The following is a 15,945-nucleotide window of genomic DNA, read 5'->3' as shown; positions in this document are numbered from 1 at the left end:
TTCCTCAATTCCTATGAATATTTATTCAATATTTCATTATCTTGTGTATAATCAAAGTGACAGTATATTTGAATACTGAGTGCTGAGGCACGTAAAGCTGCAGTGACTTGGTAAAATAGTGGAAATCCTAATTTTATCTGAAATGTTTATTCCAAATGTTTTTTTGAAAAAGGAGAACAGGATAAAAGAATTAAATTCCATAATGATGCAACATCTAGCTGACAATGGTTACAAGAGGTCTAAATGTCAGAAGCTGCTACTTTTCTGCAGTCTCGCAGATGAAATTTCAACTTCAGCAGGGCCGTCTGTTTCTGTCACTATGCAAAGAAGCCCTGCTACTGTTTTAACAGGGAGACTTTCGGGTTTGTCTTTTCCAAAGATCCATTTGCAGTGGGCTTATCCCCAGTAAGAATATAAATCGACACCATATTTTTAGAGGAAAATGGTCATTATTATGGATTGTTTAATAATCATTGTTAAGTAGAAAAATAATAGCAACAGAGAATCTGATCTGTGTCATACGTGACATAGGAGCATTAGTCAAAGTAATTGTATGAATTCATTACAAAATGTGTTAACCATCCCCTGCTATTACACATTAGTGAGATGCCTACATATGGATAAAAAGGCAACATTTGCTTGTGGTGTTCCAAACTGCAATATGTTAATAATTTATCTTTCTTTATGAGGAAAAAATGGAATAATTGAATAGCCAAATGGACTTGCGTAAATTCTGACTGAAGAGAAATATATGAGCTTCAAATTAGGTCCCAAGGTACATAGCTATCCAAACCATAAAATATGAAAATCATTTTTTTGATCAAAAGCAAGCCCTCTTTTCCCCCTCTCCCCTCCATAAAATATGACATTGCACCATATAATTGCACAGGAAATTAAAACTCTTTTCACAGGTTTAATAATAGATGAGATATAGGCTTTGAAATAATTGTTTTTATTGAGCTCTGCCATTTTCTAGCACAGCATGCAAGCTGTGGCTCACTACTTGCACCTTTGACACCTCAGAGATGGATTAGCAAAAACAATACGGGGTTCCATTTGGAGACCACAGGAAACAAACAGGTGCCAAAAGCACAAGGCAGTCTCCTCACTTTTTTTTTTTTTTTCATTCCTAGTGCTTGGCAAAAAGCTTCTTAGCTAGCTGCCTCTGCAATTCAACATCTTCTGGAAGCTCCTACCTGTTTCCGTACCTGCAGATCTGTTCTCCTCTTCCTGAAAAATGCACCATTTCGACGTTCTGACTGTTCTGGTAAGTAGCCTTACCAGAGGTACAGGCCCAAAGTGTAACTTCAAACAGAAGATAGCCCTTGAACTTGTCACCCTGAACCTGTACAGTCCGAATACTATATAACTTCATATCATCTGACACATGTTGCATAATTGAACACAGATATTCCTGAAATCCAAAACTATGACTGAACCTAGGGCTTTTCTCATCTCTACAGTGATGTAAAGTTTTAGTAACATAATGATGTGGTCAGTTTCAACCTTAGTTCCAGCTTGTCAGGCACTATGGTGTTTAAGTTTTTTTTTCTTTCGGCTAAGTCTTAGATATTACTCATTATTTACTTAGACAACACTTTGGAGGTTGTCTGAGAGAAGGTAGATTTTGTTGGGCAACTGTTGGGTAGGAGCAACAAGGCCTGGCTCTACATTCCAGTGTAATTGTGAGTATTCATTCCTAAAGTTGTCTAGAAAAGGAATAAACTGTGACTTTTAGGATGAAGTTAACATCCTTTATGGAAGGAATTTCTCAAAATCCTGATTTGTGTGTGTGTGTTGTTTATAACTGGTGTCTTTGTTTTGCTATGCTTTTATTCCCCGGTTTGCAAGTGGAAGCTGCTGAAAAGAGGGTGTTACTTCAGAAGCAGAGGAAAGAGCACCTTGGGAACATGAAGCAGAGGTTGGGCTGGCAAAGATTGATGTTGCTTAGTAATCTTCAACAGGGAAGCATTTAAACAAAGTTTGCATACTTTAGGGCAAAGGAATGGGTTTGATTCTTGTTTGTTTGTTTGTTTTTTTTTCACTGATGTTAATATTCTTGACTTAATATTTTTGCTTGGTGCTCATCTGAGGTTTTGGTCAGCAGAAGTCTGTTTAGCCATTTTAATAAGGGTGCAAGACAGGAAAAAAAAAGTTTTCTCTAAAAGTCATTAAACTTTTTTTTTTTTTTTTATATAACTGTGAATCCATACAATTGTCTATACCCATCTCTCTCTCTCTCTCTCTCTCTCTTTTTTTTTTTTTATACATCTGGTGGCATCATGTATAATGCAAAGAACATGTTTATATTTTCTTGCCCTGCAAAATGCCTGAACACCTTAGATCTTCTCTTGTATGACTAGATTTGAGGTTGGCCACTTCCAGAGAATTTTATTATGATTGCGAGTCCAAAATTAATTATGATTGCGAGTCCAAAAGTAGAAACAATTGGAGGCTGGCAATTTAGAATGTACCTATGGTGCAGTGACAGCAATTACACGTTACATTTTATCATGGGCAAGCATCAAGCAGGAAAGAACCCAGTAGTTTACTCTGTTCCTGGGGTCAGTCTTACTGTCTGTGCTGAACTTCACTGCCGTGATTGCCTTTATGTTGGTACTGGTAATCACAAGACAGTAACATATGTTCAGGCTCAGTCAGAAGTGATCCAACTGTTTTTTACTTGAGAACCAGAGATCAAGAGGACATTTTGCAGCTGGGAATACATACATACATAACACACACACATATTATTATATTCTTGGAGGAAGAAAGAAGATCAATTATTAGAGAACCCTAATGGGGTTGGTAAACTCTGTTAGGATTTGGGACTTTTCAAATCTGAAAGAAAGCAAGACTTCAAGAAAAGCCGCAGAAAAAGTGTGTATATGAATTAACATAGAATCATAGAATCATAGAATCATAGAATATCCTGAGTTGGAAGGGACCCTTAAGGATCATCAAGTCCAACTCTTGACACCGCACAGGTCTACCCAAAAGTTCAGACCATGTGCCTAAGTTCACAGTCCAATCTTTTCTTAAATTCAGACAGGCTCGGTGCAGTGACCACTTCCCTGGGGAGCCTGTTCCAGTGTGCAACCACCCTCTCTGTGAAGAACCCCCTCCTGACGTCCAGCCTAAATTTCCCCTGCCTCAGCTTAACCCCGTTCCCGCGGGTCCTGTCACTGGTGTTAATGGAGAAAAGGTCTCCTGCCTCTTGACAACCCCTTGCGAGGAAGTTGTAGACTGTGATGAGGTCCCCCCTCAGCCTCCTCTTCTCCAGGCTGAACAGGCCCAGTGACCTCAGCCGTTCCTCGTACGTCTTCCCCTCAAGGCCTTTCACCATCTTCGTAGCCCTCCTCTGGACACTCTCCAACAGTTTCATGTCCTTTTTATACTGTGGTGCCCAGAACTGCACACAGTACTCGAGGTGAGGCCGTACCAGCGCAGAGTAGAGCGGGAACAGCGCAGAGTAGAGCGGGAACATTATTAACATCCTGGATTGGATTTATTATCTTAAACTGTTTTTCTTTTAACCCTGATGCTTACTTTCAAGAAAGATATGTCATTTTTAATCATCCGTGTTATTGTTTCCAGAAGGAAGAAAAAAGAACTCTGAACTCAACTTGTGCTTTATGTCAGTACTGTAGTCCTGCAATTTAGAGCAATATATGTGAAAGGGAATTGTGCATATCTGTTCTAAGCTTATTAATGCAGAAGTACCTGGAAAAAAATGTGTGAAATTCTAAAGGGAACCACATGCATTACCAAATTTGGACTGAATGTAGTAGACCCTGATTTAAATAATCTAAATTAACGTGGTGTGCTGATTTGTAGTGCTTGACACTGCCATGTTTTAGCCGGCCAACAGTTATTTCCTATCCAAAGATAAGATGTCTCAAAAAAATATATATATTTTTTATCTAACTAAAGTGGGTCATGGTATAATTTTATTTCAGTACGGTCTTATCTACATACAGACAGAGCTCTGAAAATTTCTTCATGCTGTGTTAGTACGTTTCAGTACATCTTAACAGCATCTTAATAAATGTACACCCCACAATGACTTTTCAAGAACCATAACATTAATAATTTGTAAGCTTATAAAATAAAATCATAAAATAAAAAATAGTCAAGTAGGATGCGTTTGATTCCACAACACACAATCTGAAAGAATACTGATGTCCCATGTCACTAGGACATTAAGGCAGAAAAGCATGGGGATTTCTTTCCTCAGAAAAGTCACAAAGCAAGTGATAAGGTTTTCTAAGCTGTGCACTCTGAGAATTTTGAAGGTATGTATATTCAGTAAGGTTTGACACAGGTGAATGAGTATGTAGCATCAGTTCAGTGGTATGTTGATTCTCAGCTGGTGAAACTATCAACCTAGCAAAGTAGTTTATGAAGGGGTTGAGGTCAGCTGAGGTCAGTTACCTACACTCAGGACATCTGATACTAGGGATAGTTGCTTCCTAGTCAGATTTCTGCTGTGAGAACTTGAGGCCAAATCAAATGCTTTTACACTTCTGACTGGGCATCTTTTGCGGAGTATTTTATACTCCAGGCTGTATGGACAATCCATGAGTTAAAGAAGTAAGATTGAGACTTAGTACATGAGTGAATTGTCCTGTGTCAATGATCGTTTCTATTCTGAAATCATTTCAGGGATTGGTGTTAAATCAGTGTATTTTTTATTTATTTATTTATTTTGTTGTTGTTCAAATAGTGCAACAGTAAACACAGATTTTTAATTCCTACTTGATTCAAATAATGAACATGCAAATGGATGAAAATGTACTTTCACCCATTTAAGGAACTATAAAGAGATGATGAATGGTGAAAAGATCAATCTTTTTGTGTCCCAGTTAATGCAGACATACATCTTGAGTTAGCTGAATCTAGCTGAATCTGAGATGCTGTTGCACTAGTGTACTAGAGCAGGAAACAGCACAGGCTCAATCCACCGAACTCTCATAACATATCCAGGCTCAGGTGAAAAATATGATGGGCTATGTAAGAAGACGGAGCTACTCAGTAGTTTGCTACTCAGAAATTGCACTGGGGCTTTTCCTTATTTTTGTGATTCTACAGTCAGGTGCAGACCAAAGTATGAGGAGCAACCACAGTTTAACACCATCAATGCCGTAAGCACATCAGGTTGGAGACTGAGAGGCAGGGCATAAACTGCATGCTGATGGAAGACAGCCATAAACATCATTTATATGAAGCCCCATGATTTCATATAAATTATGTTTATAGCTGTTTTCTTTATTATCATCTCTTTTTTGAAGAAGCTCAGCCTCAGACTGGATCTTGTTGCTTGCCACTAGGAGGTGGCTCTGCAGATGAGGAATGGGAATTTGTATTGTGGAAACGAATCACAGAGATTGTCACCTAAGTGACATCATGACCTGTAAATGACATCATTCATTTGTCTAGACAGTTCTGTAACATCCATCTTTGAGTGTGAATGTGGTTCCTGTTTGTTTGTTTGTGTTTTTTTGTTTTGTTTTGTTTTCTACAACTTTTGGTAATTATATTTGCTCTTGGGTTCATAGATAATAAGTAGATTATTTTAAAAAGTAGGAAATTATAACAGGTGAACTATTAAAAACAGGTTCTTTGAAAACTTAAGCCACGAAAGTCCCTTCACACTGTGCACTGTACTGATACAGAACTAAAGCAGGTCCCTAAAGGGGTTGTAACTCAAAATAAATATTCTAGAGCATTTATTATCTAACAGACAGTCTGACCTAAATGTCCCCTGTAAATACTGGTGGGCTATGTACAATGAAGCAATTAATTTTGATGCACGGACTGCTTCATAAGAAAGGTATTGAGGTCTCAATGAGGCAGCCCACCTAAATCTAAAAAAAAAAAAAAAAAAAAAAAAAGATAAAAATAAAATGTAAAATAATTAAAGGTAATGTATCTGCTGAACTGAGAGATCACAGAATCACAGAATCACAGAATTTCTAGGTTGGAAGAGACCTCAAGATCATCAAGTCCAACCTCTGACCTAACGCTAGCAGTCCCCACTAAACCATATCCGTAAGCTCTACATCTAAACGTCTTTTGAAGACTTCCAGGGATGGTGACTCCACCACTTCCCTGGGCAGCCTGTTCCAGTGCCTCACAACCCTTTCAGTGAAGAAGTTCTTCCTAACATCTAACCTAAAACTCCCCTGGCTCAACTTAAGCCCATTCCCCCTCGTCCTGTCACCAGGCACGTGGGAGAACAGACCAACCCCCACTTCGCTACAGCCTCCCTTGAGGTACCTATAGAGAGCGATAAGGTCGCCCCTGAGCCTCCTCTTCTCCAGGCTGAACAAGCCCAGCTCCCTCAGCCACTCCTCGTAGGACTTGTTCTCCAGGCCCCTCACCAGCTTCGTCGCCCTTCTCTGCATCCGCTCAAGCACCTCGATGTCCTTCTTGTAGCGAGGGGCCCAAAACTGAACACAGTACTCGAGGTGCGGCCTCACCAGAGCTGAGTACAGGGGGACGATCACTTCCCTAGCCCTGCTGGTCACACTGTTCCTGATACAAGCCAGGATGCCGTTGGCCTTCTTGGCCACCTGAGCACACTGCTGGCTCATATTCAGCCGACTATCCACCATCACTCCCAGGTCCTTCTCTGCCTGGCAGCTCTCCAACCATTCCTCTCCCAGCCTGTAGCTCTGCTTGGGGTTATTGCGCCCCAGGTGCAGAACCTGGCACTTGGCCTTGTTGAACTTCATGCAGTTGACCTCAGCCCATCGGTGCAGCCTATCCAGATCCTCCTGCAGAGCTTTCCTACCCTCAAGCAGATCGACACACGCACCTAACTTGGTGTCATCTGCGAACTTACTGAGGGTGCACTCGATGCCCTCATCCAGATCATCGATGAAGATATTAAAGAGGACCGGCCCCAGCACCGAGCCCTGGGGAACGCCACTAGTGACTGGCCTCCAGCTGGACTTGACTCCATGTAAAAGATGTAAAAAGGTGTAAAAGTACATGTGGCAATATCTTTCATTTATACTCCAGCCTCTTCAAATTGCCTCATGCCAGTAAACCTACTTCAGTTACATAACCCTGCAAGTTTTGTCAGGAATTCGGAAACATGCATTTTACACCACGTATCTCCAAATGTCTCAGGTAACACGCAAAAGGGAAGTAAAACACCTTAAAAGATACACAGATCATTTAAGAAATGTGTCATGGTCTTCTCTACTCTTTCTAAAGCAGAAAATATGAACAGATACTGCTGCTGTGCTCATCCAGAGGGACTAAAGAATGACTGGGGAAAATCCAGCAGAGAAAACCCAAATGAAGGCAGAAAATAAAGTTTAACTGTGCCATGTGAGATTGGATGGTGTTGTCACTGACTAGTTAAAAACAGACAGAGGTGTCAGCACTGCTTATCTTCAGTCTGACAAGCTCTTGCAGGTGTACAAAAATGCCTAAATTTGGACTGTTAATTTGACTTGCAGTGGTAACATACACCATTTGGGCCAAGCAGATATAATGATGTAGACCAACATCTTGCATCTGTAATTCTGGAATAACATCCTTGGTTGCAGTGACATTATCCTAGAATTGCCCTTTGTAAATAAATGTGATTTTCCTTGCAGATACAGATGATGATGATGATTCTCTTTCCTCTCTTTCTCTTTTCAAAATAAATAAATAAAATAGCCTTAAAAACCAAGTACTCATATGAAATTTGTATAGATGCAATCAGTTTTAAAACGTGTATTAAAGAATGAATTTGGAGAAAGAAGTATGTAAGAGAAAGTTGTTCAAATTTTAGTTGCTGGAAGCTACAAATTTCACTGTGAACAAATTCAGCCTGTAAATAAAGTTGATATTTTCTTACAGAGACAGGAATTAAATATTGAAACAAACTATGTAGAATGTGTGGCAGACTCCTTTTTGACTAAACTTAGTCTGGAGATTGTTGTTACTAGAGGTACTGTAAATCATTCAAAAGCTGTGGTTTTAAGGTAAGAATCAGCTGGCAAAATTATTATTTTATTTTATTTTATTTTATTTTATTTTATTTTGCATAGAAAGATAAACCTGTGTGTCTGTTTGGGTGGATGGGTTTACAAGTGATTCAAATGCTGGTTTAGTCAGTTTTGTAGATACCATTTTGCTTATAGGGAAATAGATGGCTTTACAACGTTTCCTGAAGGCATTTAGTTTTAGATCTGACACGTTGCCATAGACATTTTGATCTATACCCACATGACGCTTGTTGAGAATTCTGTGTCCAAAATTCAACATGCAGGATTAACCTGCAGATCAGCTGTGGGAATAAATATTTTGTAGAATTGTACAATAAGCTATATATGTATTGCTTTTCCAATTTGTGTGGAGGTTTGTGTGTTAGAGTTTATTTAATGGGTGTATACATCTGTTACCACTGTATTTACACAATAACAGAATAAGTTGTATATTAGTATTTCAAAAGTGAAAACCAGAGGAGAGAAAGTCTACGCTGTTGATCTATGTCTTTGAGTTTGATAAATTAATTGCTGTCAATAGAAACATACTTTAGAGTGGTCTGGATTTCCAGATGAAGTTCCATGTTTTTCTTTACTCGTAGTTAGCAGAGAAGTGTAGAACTTGAGCCCTGTGTGAACAAGGTAGACATACTTGACCCTATGATACATATATATACACCTCTTTCCCTTTTTTTCTTTAGGGAGATGATGTTCTGATAGCCAGCAAAATTATTATTCTAAGATGGTAAAGTATTACATGCCATCGTTGGCATCTGCCTAATGGTGTTTTCAATGATGTTCTCAAAAGTGAAGGTGGACAGAGGCAAAGGATAAACTGCCTGTTTCATAGTAGGTAGGTGCTGCTGATTAAGGTAAGGTCTAAAATGCTGACATTCTTCCAGTTATTTTAATCTAGTTCAAAAAGGGATGAAGCTGGTCTTGTGTCTATTTTATAACTCTTTCTCTGGATACAATCTGTTTGAGCTGGCTAAACCCTGAAGAGCACATGTTAATAAATAAATAAATTAATTAATCATTAAAGTGGCTGACTGGTTTTGGCCTGGGTGCCTCATGTGTAGTTCCACCGAAGCAATGATTTACAGTTCTTATGGGCTGTGAATGTTTTGTTCTTGGGGCTCTTCAGGTGAGGCGATATATGGTAAACAATTTCTAATGCAGTGGCTATGATTATTTTTTGAGAACATGAATGTAAATATTATGTCAAACTGGTATTACATGGACAATGACCAATTTTAAAATCAGACATTGTTTCAGGATAAATGTTGCAAAGGTTTTTATTGTTCATATTTGCATGGCAGCTGATGCTACATTACCAGCATTAGGATTATTACTGTGTTGAAGTAAAAATAAGCAATATATAATGTAGTTCCCTTCAAGTTTTGATCATCTGGTTATTTATACTGACAAATTACAACAGATGATATGACTGTTTCTACTTCCATGTGTATCTTTGTAAGTCAGGCATCTGCCAAAGACACAGCTACCATAATATGGATCTGGTACATATGGAAGGAAGGAAGGCAGGCAAATAGTGACTGAACGTCTGTCTGTAGTGTTGCAGTTAGCCCAGTATCACCCAGAAGAAAAGAAAATTAGATATAGTTACATCTTTTGTGACTACAATATGATTGGAAGTGGTAATCAGTTTAGCTAATGCAATGAGGTTTTTAAATCAAAACATTGATAAGTATACCCTCCCTTTTTAAAAGAGAAAAGTAAACAATTAAGAAAAGGGCTACAGTGTTAAATTTGAGGGATTAGAATGGGTTTCCACGAATTCAACACTTAGACTTGCCAAAGCTTTCTGTGGAAACTGTGGAAATTATTTACTTGGTAGTCTTTGTTTCCTTTGCATGGAATCGTAGAATTGTAGAATGGTTTGCATTGGGTTAAGGGACATTAAAGATCATTTAGTTCCACTCCCCTGCCATGTGCAGGGACACCATCTACTAGACCAGGTTGCTGAAAGCCCCATCCAATCTGGGCATACTTCCATCTTCTGCATTTAGAAATTCTGGAATTAAGTAAAGAAACGGAAGAATGTCTCAGTGTGCAGCTTAGGCAGTCTGCCACCCTTGTTTCCTGCTCTTTGGAAGTTAACAGCCTTGGCCTTCCTTGCCAGTGTTTAGGCTCCATTTTGATGACACTTTGTGCATACTTCTGGGAGATAGAAAATGTTAGAATGAGAGAGATTTATGTGAGGTTCTGTTATCATAGAACTAACTATACATGCATTAACTGTTAAAAAAAAAAAACAAACAAACCACACTCAGCTCCATGTAAAGGATTTATGGTGAGCGATATTCTCAGTGATTAAGACATTCCCAATGCCTAACTTCAGTTACAATAGCTTAATCTCCCTTAGATGTTTTTATAGAAGAGACAGAAGGAGGTGGAGAGAGAGAGAGACTACAGATCTGAATTCAAATCACTATTAGGAAAAAAGTTCCTAATTCTTTACATTGATTATAAAGGTTAAAATGGGGGTGTCATCTTCATTCAGCTAATGACAGCTTTTTTTTAGTAACCCTCCTATGTGTCACTGTTCACATACACTCCATTGTATCCATACCACAAATTAAAACACACTTAGAACTTAGTCTGTTTTGACTAAGATGAAATGAATAAACAACAAATAATACCCATCGTATAAATTCTAACTATCTTGTTATGAAAGTAAAGACTGTTCCTGGTTTCTTTGACAGTTTTATTTGTGCTGAAGATGCTGCCTTAGGACATGATTACAGATTTCCATTCCACTCTCCAGTTTTATGAATTAAACAAAACAGCAGAAACAAAACAAATAAAAAACCTCGATAGACTGATAAGGCAAGTGTGTAGAACTTTAAATCACTAAGGACAGTAACTCTTTAAACTTACTGTGCACAATCTATTATATTTACATTTAAAGTGATTTTTTTTAACTCCCCAATTCTTTTCTATAATGCACATTTACCACAATGTAGTAAAAAAAAAAAAAAAAAAATCAAGTTTTATTTCATAGTATTTGTTGGAAACCTCTTAACTTATATTGAAAGTACAGATTCCATTCCTTCTAGAATGGCTGCCTATTCATTAAATCTAAATCACTAGGCAGACACTTCAAACAACTTTATTCTCCAAATAGAAGTGGTGAAAGATTTCTGGGATGGAGCACTTGCTCCGTTTGGAACCACATCTACTGCAGATAGTAGTAGCATTGCAGCTAGAAAGCTGTCTTAAATGGACCTTTTACAATACCTGTAACATAGAAATTGAATAATGAATAATAAAGTATAATATGTTATATATTTCTTGGTATTTCCTAATAGAGCATGTGCATTAACCATTTAAGTATTGTCCTCCTCTGAAGAGATGTTCTGCAACTTTTAAAATGAAAGAGGTATAATTTTAAAGATTCCAATGAAGGGGAGCCTAGATATAATGCAGTCATTGTTTTAAAAGTATCTTCCCTGTAACCACCAAACCGGGAGAGTTTTCTATTTTATACTGGACAGAAAGGAAGTGAACATCATTTAGAGGTGTGATTTTTTTGTTTGTTTATTTATTTTCATAGTGTCAGTAATAAAATGTGGGAAATACATATTTGCATAATTATGTAATTACTTGTACTACACTTTAGAAAGTGTTAATCAGATTTTTTTTATGTTTAAAAATAACTGTGAAGATCATGAATTTAGACTAGCAAGGATATTGCTAACCTTTTGGGTTTGTTGTGAGCTTTGTCACAAAGCCATCTGTATTGTCAAATGGTTTCTCAGTACAGACCGTGTTTTCAAAGGTGGTATTCAAAATCTTGTGACTCATATCATTTAATACGCAATCAAAAAAAAATGTGAAATCATATGTGCAGTGTGAAAAATCATAAGTGCAGTGCAGAACATCATATGAAGTAATTGGTTTTCACGTTATGATAATGTAGTTCATTTCGTTGTTTTGTGATTTAACAGAACTTGAAATCTGAAAATGTTGAAAATATTTTTCTTTTTAAATATTTTTTTTTTCTTGTGTTTTCTTGTATCACTGGTGATGCACTACATTTCTGTCAATAGTGACAGTTGCAGTTACTTGGTTGGAGGGCTGTTCTGAAAATAATATCAAGCTGATTTTTTTTTTAACTACAAACCCAAAACTTTTCTTACATGCATATTATCCTTACTTCTTATTCAAAAATGTTGGTCTTAATTTTCATTGTCTTATTATAGAGGCATCTATCTAGATGTAGATGAAAGATGGTATTTTCAAGTGTTAGGTTTACTTTCAGATCCAGTGAATATAAAATCTTAGCATTTAGAGAAGCTTTATGTTTGAAGTAGTGTAAAACAAGATGCTGAGCTGTACCAGATTGTTTTTCATCTGCCTTTGTGACAAGCTGTGGAAAACCTTGATTTCTTATTCTTTAAACTAAAAGTAGTAAATCAGTCACACAAAATTTATAGGTGGGTTCAGGCTTACTCATAAAAGATCGCAATATAACTTTTACTGGATACTAAAAATCATGGACCTGATAGTCATGCATTTTATGACACGATAATTTCCCCTTTCCCTCCCAAACTATCTTGTCGTGCACAACCAGTGATAAATATTCTCTCGTCCTTTACTGTAAAAGAAAACCATATTACCATCTTTTCCTTTGAAATTTTTTCTCTGTCCCACTAGTCCTAACTACCTTTTTTCTTAGGTATTTCCCAATTTATTGGGGAAATTATATATAGTGTGTGTATATATATATATATGTATATATATATATATTTAATTGAGAGCATGAGAAAATGTTTTTTGACATATTGTCTCTGTTACAACAGGGACTATACAATTAAACTTCTGATCATATCTTATTTCAGATTAATTTGAAACTTCAAAAAATGGTTAAATCAAGTCATGCTTTATTGTTAAGAATACAAAAATAGTCCATCTCTATGAGTTCTTAGAAACCTGTGAGAGTACTGTGCTGCCTGGGTAAGCAAATATGATATGATTAATAAAATCTTTACTTTCCAAATATTTTTTGACAATGTTTGCCATCAAATGTTCTTTAAAAAATCCCTTAAACTTCCAAAGAACTAAGAATAAAGATGATTATATTGATTATTCCAAGCAACTGCTTGTAATAAGAAAAAAAATGGGATGAGATTAAAAAAGAAAAAAAAAGTGATGAGTTACTGTGAGGTTTACTTCTAGGCACGCAGTAACATGATCTGAGACTTGAGCTGTGTATGGAAAAGGCAAATACCTGAAAAGCTACAAATGAGGCTTAGCAGGCTGTGCTTAAGATTCTAAACATAAAATGTTGTTTTAGTGTGAATAGTGATGGGGCAGCACAATAAAAATAATGAAATTCAAAATTGATAAATAAAAAGTAATGTTCTTGTGGAAAAGTAGCTTTAAGTTTGTAAACAGGGGTAAGCTCTAAATTATCTATTCGTATCAAAGATGAAATGGCAGTTTGACAGTTCTGTGAAACCTTCAGTTCAACAGCAAACAGAATTTTAAGAATATTAGATGAGGAATCGATACTGAAAGAGAAATCATCCAATATTTCCCATATATTTTCCCATGTGATAGCAGCACTTTGGTCATTGGTCATTGTTCCTACATTGCTCCTACATTTTGAAAATGGAAGCTTGAAAGTATATAGAAAGAATTATAAGGATTGTCAAATTATGTGGTTGCTTTCATACAGGGAGAGTTTACTTGGACTGTAACTTTTCAACCTAGGAAAAAAGAAAGTAGGGTAGGACGTGATATATGTTTCTAAAGCATGTTTGTTTAAAAATAAATAAATTTAAGTGATCACAATCCAAGTAGTACTATATCAAATGAAACAAACAAATAACAGTTTTGAAACAAACAACATGCTTTTAAAACAGCCAATATGCTTAAAACAAACAAGTACTTCTCACAGCAGTGGAATTAAATTGCACAATGTATTTTGAAAGCCAAAATTCACAGAGGAAAACATTATCACCATGTATGATGTGCAAGAGAAATGCTGCCATGCAGGGTTTTGAAAGGTGGGAAGGTTTTCTGAAAGTAGTATGATAGGTATTTTTTTTCTTTCTTTATAGCCTCTTTAGGCATCCATGCTGGCAAGTCAGAGACAGGATGCAAGTCCATACGTGCCTTTGTTCTAACTGTTTTACTGTTTGCATATGATAAAATGTAAATTTTATATATATATATATATATATATATTTGCCATTATACTTTGAAAGGCTCTCACAAGAATAATAAATGATGAACCTTGATATCAAATATGATTAATCACTAAGAAAATAAGTGAATGGTAAATATATCATATGAATCCTAATATTTCTAATTTTCTACACTTTCTCAACATTCTTTCTTTTGAGAAAGAGATTTCTTAAAGTTCTTTGAGAAAGTGTAGCGTGCTACACTCTACACTGACAACTGTCCAGACTCTTTTTCTTTAGTATATAATGTATTGAATAGTATGTGTTTCTGAATATAAATACATGTTACTATTACTGCTATATGAAGTAAGCTTGGTATTACATGGCTTTAGCACTAACTTCCCAAACAAATATTTAGGTAATTAGAGCTGAGAATACTGTTATTCCTAATACCTTTGGCTTTTCTTGTGCACTTTATTCCATGTTCCTACCACAATTGTCTGTAATATGATTTCAGAAGAGACACAAAACTAAGAGCTCTTTTCAGCTAATAGAGATGAGCAATGCTGCTTTCAGGAAACAGGATAACTGGAGAACAGATGTGAAATATCTTCATTGACCATCTCTTACCCAGTTTTGGCAGATGATTGATTTTTATTTTTTTTTCTTCTTCTATTTCACTTTAACTTTCATTGACTTTTATTTATTTATTTTTCTAAAGATTACTGACTTGTGTCTTAATACTTCATTACGCTGTAGTCTCAAAAATCAAAGAAGTCAATGACTGCTGGAAGTGTCAATGTCAAGAGCTGCTTAAAAGCTACTTTAAAAAATGGCAAAATAAAATCCACAGAGATAAATATAAGTCATTTTTGCTGTAAAATGTTTCCTAAACTTTCCTTTATTTGCTATGTAATTAATTTGATTACTTTGTGTTGAAATTTTTCAACTACGAATTTTTGAATCTTGCATGACAAAATAGGTTTATTTTCAATAGTCAGATCTCATTAAGATGTTTCTTTGGACTGAGCATCTGAATCAAAATTTAATAATTTTTTTTCATTAGGTGAAAATGTTACTTCTTGTTTCTTAGAGAGGAAGCACATTTGATAGTAAGTGTTAATAGGCAGGAAATAGGTCTTAGATTTTGTAGTTATACTGCATTTCTTTGTATGAAAAGGTTATGGAGTTCAGAGATGTTGCCTGCCAAAACTTCTGGAGTTGTTATTCTTTAGTTGTCCTTTACTTTGATTGACATATGTTGGAAAGCCTATAAATAAATAATTGAGGTTCTTTGCAAGGTTCATTTACTGTTAAGACCAATATGTGCCTTGCCAGAATGTTTGAGAGGTAGGTTGCTTTCACTCCCAGTTATTCAAAGCTATTTAAATACATCAATAGGAACTTTCTCTTCACTGCTGTCCTCAAGTGTAGCTGTTCTATTCTGCTTCTTAAAGAACAATAAACAATGGGAAGGGAGTCTTTTGTGTAAAATACTTCAACTTGATACATTATTTATTTAGGTTAATCTTTCTAAATCAAAATATTGAAGCATTTAGAGTTGCACTCTAAAATTTGTATCAGCTGCTACCTTTGCTTAATATTTGTAGTGTAAGATGATTATGAACACAGAGATTGCTGATGAGGCAAAATTTGAGGCTCTTTTTCTTTAAGATGCTTGAATTGCTTACAAACCATGTTTTTGAATGCTACTAAGGGTCACGCTTAGAAAGCTGTAAACGTGATTTACACAGAAATGAGCAATCATGTTAATTCATTGATTTAAAACTTGTTCAGCAAAA

The sequence above is a fragment of the Aythya fuligula genome, chromosome 4 (assembly GCF_009819795.1).
Source record: "Aythya fuligula isolate bAytFul2 chromosome 4, bAytFul2.pri, whole genome shotgun sequence".
Lineage (NCBI taxonomy): Eukaryota > Metazoa > Chordata > Aves > Anseriformes > Anatidae > Aythya > Aythya fuligula.
Note: the sequence above shows the minus strand (reverse complement) of the source record.